The following is a 14,069-nucleotide window of genomic DNA, read 5'->3' as shown; positions in this document are numbered from 1 at the left end:
TGCCTGCATTTGTTGGGAGTATGAATTCAACAGGTGGCCGTTTCTTACATATTGCACCTTAAATCTGACTAAAGAGCCCTACCCACAAAAAGTCAAACTTAACCATTTCAAGTACAAAAAAAACAATCAAGCAAAAGCAAGTCTGATAATGACTGTGCTGTGTGATTGACATATGACATCTAAGAAATGTAAAGCAGAAAAACGAGAACATCGACAGCTCAAACGTCAAGATGAGGCCAAAAACATTTTTGCCATCGATGGAGGAAAGAAAAGATGAAACTGACAACAAGCAATTTTAAAATGCTGCAACAGCACTTAATGCTCTTGACTTATAACAAAAAAGTGCCACAACAACATTTCAAAAGAACCTGACAGGGGATATGAACAGAAAAGCTAAAAAAGCTAATCTTTCCAACCAGAAGCCTGAGAGTGGTTGAGCTAGATGAAACAGGAAAGGAAAAATGGAAGGAGGAGAGATCAACAAGGTGAAGGTGGACTGAAAAGGGCGAAATGGCATTTAGAAGAAAAAAGGCAGTGAAATAAAAGGAGATGGGTGAACAAAAAGGACAATTTCCCAAATGTCAAGAGCATTTGAATGGCCACCTTTGGACACTGTAAATCACTGGTCTTATTCAACCACGGAGAGAGAGGATGTGAAGCTTTACAACTGGAAGAAGCTTTTGTTTCTCAGAGGTGTGGACCGATTTGCTCTTGACTACACATTTTATACACAAATCTTCATTTCACACAATTTGTATTACGTATGGACAACAATATAAATCCACAAAGGTTACCTTATCTTTTGTTATTGTCATTGTGAAAGATTGTTAAATAATCTGTAAGACTTATCCACGGAGGCCTGCAACTGATACAAATATTACATTTGCTACATTTTGGAGAAGGAGAAGTAATTAAGTCATGCGTATATATTAATTTTAGTGGCACACTGCATCCTCCAGCAAAAGGACAATGGACATTTTCCTGATAAAATCGAGCACCTGCATCATGCATGAAAAACAAGGTGACTGCTAGACTTGTCTACAACAATTAATTCAGTGCTAAGAAAGGCACTATCTGTCCTTGGCAGTATATTCTGCACTGGCTATTGTCCATATTCGGGAGGTGTGATATGTCCAAAATCTCAAATCCAAATATAGGTTGTTTTTTTATCTAGATAACGAAATACATCACGATACAGCACATTGTCTGGACACTGACCAATGACTGACCATCAGCCTGGTGTGTCAGGGCTCACAGACAACACATTACAGTGCTAATATCTTTAAAAAATACAGTTTTTAAAATATATGCCCATGGCAACTAAGTATTGGGATATGGAAAACATGTGTTTATGGCAGTTAACTATGGCTCAGCAATATTTGAGGTTATGGAAAGACAGAAATTTTAATTCCAGGTCTGTGAAGGTTACAAACTCCAGTCTCTTGCATCAAAGCTATTCAGCACCACTTCCCCCACAGCCTTAATTAAACTGCTTGGATACAGAAAGGGCATAAGACCTCCTTTGCTGGCACTGGACATAAAATTGTTGAGTGCTGAACTTTTGCACTTTTGTCCGGAGCAACGTACAATAAGTGCGTTTGAACTCAGTTGACAGGTAAGAGCAGGGGTTACTGTGGGAGGTTTTCGAGCCTGAGGCAAAGATGAGAAGTCTGACTGCTACTGTATAAAGACAGATTCCTTCTTATCGATCCCGTTTCCACGTGTAGCACTGATGCTAAAAACTGAAAATTTGTCAGGAGGCCCTCTGTCAGACGTGTTACTGTCTTCTTGTGGTATTAGGTTCTGTAATTCTTAGTTTTTGCCCCATTTGACTTGTATTGCTTTGGCCCACCCAGAGAATCTGGTGCTAATTCTCTCTGAGACAGAGACATGCACTTCCAAATGGAGGAAAGTAGCCCTAATTACAGCTGATGCTCTTGTTTAATCTCTCTCCCTCTCTCTTCTCTCTGTCTGTCTGTCTGTCTCTCTCTCCTGCAGGCAGGAAGCTGCCACAAATCACTTACAGCTTTATCGAGGGATAAGTGGCTGTTCAAATATGGAGCTCTTTTCAATACACACAGATGTTCTTTTAACCATCACCCAGCTCGCTCCTGCACATACATGCTGCAGATACTGTACGTAAACATCATACTTGTGCATAATTAACACATATTCTTTTTTTGGTATTATTATGATCTCGTCGAGGTAATGTTAGGCTGTACTGCACATGTGAGGTTGTGAACCTTCTTTATGGTGCTTTCAAAGACACTCTGATGACAGGAATTTAGAGTAAGTGTTCAAAAAGCATTGGAATCTGTTATACCTGTATAAAATCAAGCTTAACTCAACAAACAGGTAAACTACAACATGCTCTTATGTTTGGTATGGTTAAAGCTAAATCTTCTTTTTTGGGAGGGGTTGTGGTCAAATTCATGAATATATTGTTAATAAAACAGAGAAACAATGCATTGTGGACACTATGAAAAGGACGACGCAAATTTCGTGCTTTCTTAGAGGAAAGCGTTGCTACATCTCAGATTTTGGAGAATAATTCAATGCACTAATGTCTAAAAACACTGCAATGATAACATAGCCCTGACTAACTGTACTGTAGAAATTACTGTAAGGGACTAAGCTCCTGCAAATTGATAATGACGTTGTAAAACTCAAAGTTGTTACCCAACAGGTAGGAAATTAAAGCTACACAAACCAATATCTTTTTGCTCAACAATGGTTCAAAGGACTACATGTAACATGAGAGCAATCTCTTGTAGTGAAGTACTTTGCAGCTCTGCAGTTGCCATTAACTCTGTGGTGTGTTTCAGCATCTTAATCTCACTGGCAGACGGACAGAGTTAGCAACTAGCTGGTGATGATACTGAAGCTATTAGCAGGAGTTGATGGAGACCAAACAAGGCTAAAAGGACTAACAGGAATTGCGTCCATCAGATGGCCTGAGCCCCTGATGAATGATAATGTTCTGAGTTTAATGGATGTTTTAACAGACAAATGAGTGCTTATGTAAATGTTGTGTTTACGGCTTGTTTTGTTCCTCCCAAATGGCTAAAAAAATCCATTTGTGCTGCTTCAGTCTAAAAAATGGGTCTGTTATGTAAAGTTTAAACAATCTTAATGTATATATATTAAATAGACGTGCACCATTGCCTCAGAGCTGACCTTTATCAATCTACTTATAACTTCAATGTAAAAATAAGCCCTGCAGAGGAAGTAGAAACCTTCTATTAGCATGCTCAGTAGCCTCTCTCTCCTGTCCTTCTCTCCTAACTCCAGTCACCAAGCACTGCTGCTCACAGAGGCCACATCCTATTCATCCCAGCAGTGTTAATTACGACAGTCTTATGGAGAGATAAGTGGCCCTTTTGACCTGAGAGTCCCCTTGACTCACACACACGAGGAAGGGAGCGGCAACGTGAGAGGAATTCACAGGGACTGATGAGTGAAGCCCTTTGTACTGAAAGACACATTGAGGCAGCCACACAGTACAGTATAGAGAGAACTCATCTTACACAAATGAAGCCACCAAGGAGCATCTTAGTGCAGACAGGATCAGTGTTTCTTTTGGAGTGCCCCTGTCTGGGACGGGATCGAGGAGTCAGCGCTGCCTGTTAGAGCGCCCCGGGCCAAGTCTGTGTAGGGGACTCAGAAGGGGGATTAGTTGGGATTTAGAGAGCAGTAATTACCCTTGCCCGTGGAGGGTGCGGTAATTAAATTACCTTAGCAACCCCGTTACTGCCCAGCCACACGGAGCCTCCAAGGTCAGCGAGAGTGAAATCTCAGAATATTCAAATTTGTTTAGTATTGTTATCAGAAAGCCTCGCTATGTGGGTAGTGTAGTTGTTATTATGATTTTGTGTGTGCATGTGTTTTGGGTATGATCCACACGAAATGGATATAGGTTGTAAGTGCGATTGAAGTGTGTGAATGAGAGTTGAACGCACATTTTAAAAGGAGCTTTTCTATAACAGGAATGTTATATGCAAACTAAAATGGCTTGTTTCTTTAATGGATGAATGTGACATGGAGTAAAGTGGTGGTTAAGTGAGAATTGAGCTGAGGTTAAAGACCAGTGGATCTGGAGAGAGAGAAAAGAGAGACTGAGATGATGCGTGGGAGTAGCAGCAGCTCCCACACAGGAAGGAAAGTCACGATCCAGCACTCAACAGCACTCGCTCTTCAGCTCAAACTGACATATAAACACACCATCAAGTCCCCAGCAGAAATGTAATCCTACATTCGCTGCACATGTAAAGTCTGAGTTCCTGAGTATGACATGAAGAAAAAGCAATGTCCATAAAAAGTCCCATCAGGCTCTGCTCTAAATTCATCTCGATGCCACTAAAGCTTAAAATGTGTCTGCATCGGTTTATTTAAGTGACAGTCACCCGACATTAAGCTGCATCATTATTGAGTTCAATAGATCCATCAGCTGCAGCAGGGAGATAACATCCCAAACCAACCTACAGGGTTTCATCTTGAGCATCCATGCAAACACAAATGCACACTGACATATACATGTGGACTCACAGAAGCACCTACACGCACTCAACCAAATCACATTATGCTCAAACACAGAGCTGCATTTTTGATTTTCCCTCTCTTTAACCCCTTCTGTTCTGTTTGTGTTAATGTCCTTTGAACCATTCAAAATTTATGATGAAGGTAACTTTACCCTTTTCTGAACAACCACAATTATCTATGAACGTTTTACAAAACAATGACTATACTCCACTGCTTAGTAAGGCTTATTTTGACACAATTTTAGTGGAAATGGTCATTTGTGATTGTGAACTTATGATTAATTTTAATTTTTGTGGATTTTACCAAATAAGCATGTTCCCTTATGGATGTAGAATTTATAATATATAAATATGAATGTCTTCATAAATGTAGTCAGAAATGGTTGTTTATTGTTAATTTTCAGAAAGTGTTATCATTGTTTTATTTTATATGGCAACGGCAGTGCATGGAGATGAGGCAGCCAGTAGCTCCTCCAAATTATGTTTGAGTGTTTTTTACTGCCATTTTTTGGCTTCATTGCTGAAACATGTATTGTGGCTATGGCATAAATACTGTTATTAAGATTGGAGAATAAAGTGGGTGCTGTGGACTGAGCAACAGGCTTTGAGACCGTTGCAGCCCACGGTGTCTTTTGACCATCGAACCTGACAAACCTGACAGTTCCATGGAAGAAGAGAGTCAGAATCATGAGTCATGCCAATCCAGCTTGGTATAAGGAAAAGGAAATGGACAAACGGGACTGAGGCTGGCAAAACAACTGGAAGTCAGAGACTGTTGTGGGCACAACATCCCAGGACACAGGACTACAGCGGGATGAGGAGAGGTGGACTCTGAAATTGGCTTTCAGTGGATAAACAGTATGATTTTCTGTTAGTAGAGTGCAGATGTCCACTTTGTGTCTTTGGGGGCAAACTGAAGGAGTTGATGATCAGCTGGATAAGAGGAGTCAGGAGTCAACTGCTGCAGAAAAAAGGGAAGCCAATAAAACAGGTTTCCAAAAATTGTGAATCACCTCAACCATAAGATGTCTTTGAGCAAACGCTCATAAAAGCGCACACAAAATAAAAGGTGGATGGGTCCAGGAATGTGCCAGATTAGCTGTGGACAGAACCACACACAGACACATACAAAACGTATGATGCCCTCCAGGAGTGCATCTGGCGGAGATAATAATTTCATGTATTCATGCTCATTATATTCATGTTTGTGGAAGGTCAACATGGTGGTGGCTTTCTATCTTCTCCATTCAGCTGGTGTGGCTGCATTGAACATAGGGTCACAAGAAATAACTGGTCAGTCGTCAGCATTTTTCAACTCTCTCGCTATTTATATTTCCGATAGGTGTTGGTCTAATACCTACACAGGGAAGCTATCTTCGTGAGAAATGAATACTGACAAAGGTTATCTGGGTGGATGTGTAGTCTGTCTGTGTGCTGACGGAAGCAGTCTGGTCGTATCCGTGCCTTGCTGTGTACAACAGACAGTATAGTACATGGCAGCACAATCGCTCATTAGGCACAATTGACTCCTGTGCCTGTGTTTGGAGGAGGGAAGGCAGCCAGATGTGTTTCTTGGGACTGCAGGGGATGATTGATGCCATTATTGTACATCAAGTGTAAAAAATATCAGAGACCCAAGGCTCATCCTCTACTTAGTTTTTTGTCCTTTTTCATCATCTTTGCAACTTCCTGAGTTACAGGAGGGAAGCAAGGCAAGGAGGATTTGGCAGCTCTCCAGAAGCAAGTCGATCGACAGACATGTATCACATAACAGCGCCATTACCATCCACTGCAGCTCACTGGAACACGTGGACAACATGAACAGCTGGTGCCAGATACCCTCTATAGCACCTGACGGGTGTGATGCTATCGACTTGGCAGAATTAGGCCGCCCCAACACAGCAATAATTACAACAAGAGATCTTAATCTCGACCGTGTGAATGATTGCAAAAAGGAAAAGTGGGGGGGGGGGCAATCTGTCAGGAAAATTTCTCAGTCACGTAGGCTCCCTGAAGTCACATCCTCCTATATTCTCCACCCCCAGAAGTCACCTTGACAGTGCCCTTCACGGCCCTCCATCAATGCACTGCCTGCATGTGACAGCACAGATCTCACATTGTTAATTCAATTCAGAATCACTGCAAGGTGTTACAGAAAATACACACCTCATTGATTTGAATTAAAACACTTGATCCCTCCTTTCATGAGGGAGCAAAAATACTAACTACTCACATATTCCTAGTATCATATGGTAACCTAATTTCCCCCGTTATAATCCACACATGAAGTGAATTAGGGCATGAAATTAAAGAAGATGAAAAAGTAAAATCAAGCTAAAATTCCAACACTTGATGTGCACCAATTTCTAATCAAAATATTTTGCATAATTTGCAGTAAGTATTTTGCAATTACACACACAGAAAAGCAATTCATATGTGAATAAAATGGCAGATGGTTTTAACAAATTTGACAAGTCACAAGAGAAATGAGCCCTGTGCAGGGATAGCTCATGCCGGGAGAAAGCTGGGGAAAGAGGGTGGGTGTAACATCTTCATTTGGCCAGTGTCATGGAGGGAGATGGACTCTAATACACTCTTTCTTCTCTGTTAGTAAGCTTCAAGTACACATTTACTCTCTGGCTAAACGACAAGCTCAAAAGCAGAGTAAGTTACAGAGAGCCAGGGACCCTGGGACTCTTAGTTTAACCTCGTCTGCACAGATGAACGCAGATGAATTGCATTTGTTTTAGCAAAGAAAATTGGGGCCCTGCTCTGGACTACAGAAGGCGGAAGTGCAGACACTGTCCTCTCACTCCATCTGAGCTGCATGCTTCTCACTTTCTCCCCCTCTCTCCGTGGACGGCGCGCTGCCACTTTGGATATGTCACGGGCAATAAGGATGAAAAATTGGACTGCTCTTTGGGTGCCCAGTCGACATGCCGGCTTCGTCCTCTACCTTCACAGGCCTGGAGGAGGCTGAGCTCCACACTCACAAAACAAAATAGGATTTAACAAGGCCAGAATCACTCACAATGCCTCAGTAAATAGCCACTGAACCTTGCCTGAACCAGCACTGGTGGAGGAATACAGACTTTAACATAGAAGTGTAGAGTGAGAGGATGGAGTTTGACAGCATAGGGCCAATTGTGCAGGTTTAAATCCTTGGGAAGATACAAATCAAACATGGAAGTTATATCAAAACTCATATGCCAGAATTCTTTGCCAGGTTGAAATACCCGTCCACTACAATTTATCAGATATGCTGCCATTAAAGACAGAGAAAACTACAAAATATACACATCTGAGAGGTCACAGCCAGTTCATCACTGACAAATCAGCGATGACAATAGTTGCCAATTAATTTTCTGTTTATAGAATAATCAGTTAGTCACTTGTTTTATTTCTTTTGGATCATTTCTGCTCACTGAATATCAATTAGTGATGAGCAATCAGATAATCTCACACATTTAATGTGACAGGACAAGCATAACAGATGTCGTTTAAGACAGATAGGGTGGCTTTTCATGGCCTTACTGATAGGATAGCATTGAGAGATGACAGGAAATGGGATGAGAGAGGGGGGATGACATGCGGCAAAGGGCCACAGGTCGGACTTGAACCATGGGCCGCTGCAGTGACGACAAAACCTCTGTATATGGGACACATGCTCTACCAACTGAGCTACTAGGGCGCCCCGCCACCATACCAGGAAGAGGCATTATTTTCCCCAGTATTTATCCCTAAGTTACAGTTAACTGAGGTATAACAAGAGTGAACGGACGAGGATTCACTGGATGAGAGCGCCAGTGTTGTGTTAAAGTTTCTCCCCGCGTTTGTGTGTGTCTCCCCATTAAGGCATGGTGCAAAGAAGACCACTGGATCCAAACTATATTCTCTGGATGTCGCTTCAGCACATTTCCATTTTCATATGTGGGAATGTGTTGATATGAAACAACAAAGTCTCTCTGTTCTCAGTATTCAGCATGAGAAATAGTTTCCAACAGATTCCCGGACGACACATGATTCATCTTGTTTTTCTTTCTGTCCTGATAACACGGCTTGTACAATGACAGGCAGATGTAGAGTACAGTCAGCGTGTGAGCCTATTCTGCTCTGATAAAGGATAAAATCAATAACACATTATTCAACACATATGTATTGGACCCATAAGCAATCCATTGTCAGGGCGTGAAGGCTGTACTATCTGCATAACTGACAGTTCTTTCCACACGCTAATTCTAAACAGTGGGTGCATCCACAAATTGGTCCTCTGAGCAGTGGCGGTGTCCTCTAGGGCCAAAGCAGACCTGCTAATTTTCTATTCATATATTCACAGCGTCAGCCTCTTTGTGAGTTTACAGTACACTTTGGGTTTTGGGCTGAGAATGTTCCAGTTAAATAAGCTTTAATCGAACAGGAAAAATATGCTACGACGCAGTTTCAGCAAATAACTTTTTCCAAATGCACACTGCTGCATTTATGTCCAAGGTTGGATAGAAAGGGTTATGACACATCATTGTCTATACTCGGGAAAAACATCTGAAGAATATAATTAAACACTGAATGCATCCACAAAGCGATGATTTTTCTTGCTTTGTGTTGGAGAAGAATGATATTCAGCAGGGGAAAATACATTTTGTGTCCCATCGAATTGGTGTCTTCTTAAATGAATTCTCAATTAACAATAAAACATGAACATAATACACACCATCAAAACACATTACACAACAATAAAATTGCTTTAAATGAATCTGAAATGACCTCCAGAGGGGAACTGGTGTCTTACATACATCAAGCAATGGTGGAAAACAACACAGGAAGGAAGATAACAAATAAAGTCGAATAATGGGATCCTAAAACCTAAACTGTAATATAAAAAGGTTATGGATTGAAGCACTTAGGGGTGGAAAATGTATAAAACATAAATTCGTTTAACAGCCGGTTGCACGACACTGTAGACGCATGACATTTCAGTAAAATAGATTTTCGGAGTGATGTGTTAAGATTGGTAAAAAGGGACAGAAACTAACCTTTAACTCAACGCTGCAGTGTCTCTTTAAATGCTTCCTCTGCGCTCTCCAGCAGGCACTCCGATCTAGAGAAGGTGAAAATGAAAAGAAAGACAAATGATTAAAATGATGAAAAAAGTAGATTATCTAAATGTTAGTTCTCACAGCTGAGATTCTTCAAGGGGTTCCTCAGAGAATGTAAAATGAAAAAAAAAAAAAAATCATAGTGGACATAGAGTTGTTACTCTACATCAATGCAAGCATCCTAAAAGGAAAAACGGCAGGTACGCAAGACAAAGACAACGGACATGCTTTGTATTTTGAAATCTAATCAGAGTGCATAATGGGCTCAAACAACTGCATCGAGAAGCAAGGCACTTCTCTTGGCCCTGTTGATTGTTCCATCAGCTCAGTAATCAGCGCATGTCAGTGGTGGGGTGTCACATATCCATTATCAATGGACTGTTTTCACAGACAATTGGCCATGTTCAGGGAGAGGCCAGTGGAGACCAGCCATGTGTTGGAAAGGCAGCGGAGAGAGCAGCTGGGGATCTCCTCCCAGCAGATGCTGCCTGCTGTGGAGGTGTGGGAAGATTTCCAGTACAGCCCTGGTGGAGATTATGGAGGTCTGGGTGCTGTCTACACTCGCTACTCCTGTCCTACATTTCTTTGAAAAGGTTTTTAATGTACCGTAAACTTTTTGAAACTGTGTTAAGCTTTAGTGCTGGAATGAATAGTCAATTAACTGATAAGCTGACTGACAGCTTCTCAAATGTTTGGGCATTGTCTGTTTTATAGCAATGAAAAGCAAATATCTTTGGGGGTTGTAAACAAGAAATGATGCCAACCTCTTCTTGATGTATTAGCCTGTGTACGATTAAACACATTTACATATCACAGACCATTATTCTCGATTTGAATGCTGTCGACTAGTTGACTATCAAAACTACCAGTCGACAGTGTATTGTTGTATACTAATAATTCACCTGAGATTTTAGTACAGTGCAGTAATAACTGACAGCACATTGGATTATAGAGCACTGTACAGAGCTCTTGAGATTACTTCACAACAGAAGGTGAACATAACTTTTAAAAGTTGTTGAACATACTTTGGTTCAAATAATCATTCTCTATGTTATGCCAAGTTAAATAAAAATTATTAAAGCTATTCAGAGAAGGAAAGACTCTTACAATACATGCAAGAAAGAACAGTATCTCCAGCTCAGACAGACTTGGTGCACATTTTTAAAACGCTTCTTCGAGCCAATCAAGAACTTTGCTAGATCACTGCACCAGGGTGGTCAAGCGTACATTAGTTAACCATTTACTGGTCGTACTTAAGCCCTTTTTGGCCAGAACTGACCATTATTATTGAGTGAAAAAAAGAGATAAATCATCAGCGATTATCTAAACTATTTATGTATTGGTCATGAAAGCCCTACAAGGCAAGTCATGGATGGCTTCGTTAGATCATGTGTTTAAGAAAATCCATCTTGCTGGGCTTGATCAGTGTCCTTCCTCCTTTATGTGCAAAGACCAGCAAGGGAAGCAACTGCTTATTTGACAACAACAATGGTCTTTGGTGTAGGTTGTGCTGTACTGTAGCAACAGTTATATCAGAAATGGAGAGTAGTTCTTTATTAAAAGAGGAGCAAAGAACGGCACTAAGGGCTTCTCTTAATGGAAAGCATGTTTGCACTCTTTTCCCGACTGGCTTCGAACAAAAGTTTACCAAGTTCATCCTTCTTGGGATCATGAAAAAGTGTTTCATACTTTATCACATAAGATTTATTGTGTCTTCAGAGTAATTATGACTCATCCCCTGTGGACTTGACTGTTGGTTTTCCAGATAGCTAGACATGAACGCAAATGTCAGAAAATATGAGAACAGCCACGACAAACTTCAACAGAAATGTGTCCATTGGTTTATGAAGTTTTTATGAAGTGGGCAAGTTGTAAAAAGTAATCTGCTAGCACAGGAGGAAATGAGACTCTGCAGTATAGTTGTGTGAATGTGGTATGACTACTGATGACTGTCATTCATTCCCTCCCCCTCATACTGTGAAAAGTGTATTTACCGGCCAACTGATGCACAGATTAAAAGCCATTACCTCTACTTGGCAGGAATACAAAGTCAAATATTCTCAGACAGCGCGTTCATTCACATTTCAATGCACCTGTCAAGCTTTATCAGAACACAGAATTAGAGTGGAAAGTGAAAGGGCAAATAAATTCCATTTATGTTGCACAAGACACATTCAAACATAGTCAAATGTTGAATATTACCATGATTTTTTTTTCTTACAGCTCCTACACAATCACATCTGAATACTGATTTAAAATTACATCCATTATTGTGAGACATGAAGCAGTTCATAATAGATTAGGGTACATTTATGTGTCACTCAATGGCAATCCAGTTGGATTCAGTAGCATTTATTATGGTAAACTGTCAGCTAAGTGCAGATTTTTTTAATTCGAATTTAAGAATAAGAAGAATTTCTAATGTGTTACCAACCCTAAGAACATTTTGTGCTCGCTTTTGTATGTGATGACAAGTGGCAGCCCTATTCATTTTCCCTAACAACATCATAAATTAGTCGTATATCGGGTCCCACTGGAGACTGACGGGCTCCTCTCGACACGTTCGCACACTTTCCAGCTGCTCTCACATGTAAATCACAAACAGAGAGTGCAGGCTGGTGATAGCAAGTCGCTTTGCAATCTTGAGCATGAATCAATGACACATCATCATTTTAAATGCGCTGCTAAATATGCATGCATAACAAATAGCATGATCAGAACACAATGAGCATGTCATTGTGATATTAGTCGCTCAGATCTCAGTTTTTGCCTCTGTGGCTTTCAGCAGCCATCTGCAAGGGTTCTTTTGTGAAGCTTTATAGAACACTGTTCCTGTTTCCTGCTGTGTTTTCACATTTTCTTCTCCAATCCTTCTGCTCATCAGTTTTGACCAATATTTGCTGGACTCTTAAAGAAAATTCTGCTTCCAAATATCACTCCGTTTGGAGGTATTCGTCCCATCTATCTCTCTCTTAGAACCCCCTAGATTTGTAAAATAGCTCTCATTTCATCCATCTGAACATAAAAATGACATACGTCTTACTGAGTAGTACTGCTACTTAAGTTATTTCACTCAGGTAGTTTCTGTCATTTACAGACTTTAAGCACAGACTATTTGAAAAGATTCTTCATTCACTCCCAACACGTGAAATACAGCAGTCTAGTCAGTGACCATAATTTTGAGACTGTTCGTTCCCCTTGAACGACAGTTCTTGAAGGGGTGGTTGGGGTGTCATTCACAGGACTTTTACAGCGACCTGGGATTGCTTCTAATTTTTTACCAATACCAAGACAGTACACAAATAGAAGCAATGTTGGAAAGAAGTAGTTTTGAGAGAGTTTTCCAATTAGGAAGATGTTTTCCAAAGTAACTCACACCTGTGTCTGAGTGTCAATACATATATTACTCCACCTACGTACCTTTCGTTACAAGACTGAATGTAGTCAATTTCAACCAAGAGTATGATCTATGTCTAACCATAACCGTGTCATCGTTTTGTTTAAACCTAATCAAACAGCGACAACCTGATCACTCAGCCTTTATTTTGAAAGTCTAACCCAACCTTACATACAAAATATTAGTGTTAGCTGCTAAATATGAAAAGTTTAGAGTGAGAACATCTTTGACTCTTGGGCAAAGAGCAATTCCTGTAAAGAATATGAACCCTAATCAGATGTAGGCACATTTCAGAGGCTGCAATCATGCAACCACAACCAATTCCCCTACTGACATTAATAGCAGAAATGACATTCATGCCTCTCACTGCATCCTAGATATGGCAAATGTAACATGCAACCCAATCTCCATGCTCAACAACCTGTGCAGTAGCTTATGTAACGACATGATGAGAAGGCAAGGACACAATCTTTAGATCTGTGTGGGGGGGGGGGGGGGAAGACACTCGACAGGAGAGATATTACCACAGTAATCTACACTGAGAGGGTGAGCTGAGGAGCAAGCTGACCTTGAAGTGTTTAACCTGCCAATCAAAACAGTGTTTCTCCTCTCTGACAGGCAGCGAGGCAGAAAGCAGAGCCCCAGATATGTCAGCCAGGTCTAGATGTATAAATGATGTGGAGACATGAAAATAATACGTTCACCAATTTCCACACTGAACCCTAGTGATATCACCCACCAGAATGTGCTTTGTATTATGTGTGTCCTCATGCATGCTTTACACCAGACGCACACCAGCCTGTAGTGTGGCTGTAAAATGCTAAATCTCATGAGGAGGCGCAAGCGGTTGTTTGAGAGGCAGACGCTGTATTGGCTAACAAGACTGAGGCTGTATTTATATTGTCTACCCTGCATGAAAATACACCGAAAATTAATTCGGATGGGGCAAGACTGTCAATTTAACGGAGATGCTACAGACGCTGCGTGTGTGTGCTGCGAGTTTTACAAACTGTTGCACAGTGTTTTGGCATCTGATGAGCT

The 14,069-nt window shown here is 40.9% G+C and overlaps 1 protein-coding gene across 5 annotated transcripts in view; it reads right to left on the bottom strand.

The window, feature by feature from the left end:
* Window positions 1-14,069, bottom strand: part of syt1a (synaptotagmin Ia) — a 185,565-nt gene that overhangs the window by 91,501 nt on the left and 79,995 nt on the right. For all 5 annotated transcript variants that reach the window (XM_030440196.1, XM_030440199.1, XM_030440197.1 and 2 more), the window contains one exon: window positions 9,569-9,633. The gene's annotated coding sequence lies outside the window, so the exon portion shown is untranslated. The remainder of the gene's footprint in view (window positions 1-9,568; window positions 9,634-14,069) is intronic.

The sequence above is a fragment of the Sparus aurata genome, chromosome 14 (genome assembly GCF_900880675.1).
Source record: "Sparus aurata chromosome 14, fSpaAur1.1, whole genome shotgun sequence".
Lineage (NCBI taxonomy): Eukaryota > Metazoa > Chordata > Actinopteri > Spariformes > Sparidae > Sparus > Sparus aurata.
The sequence above is the reverse complement of the archived record's forward strand: the minus strand, read 5'-3'. Positions and strand labels throughout refer to the sequence as shown.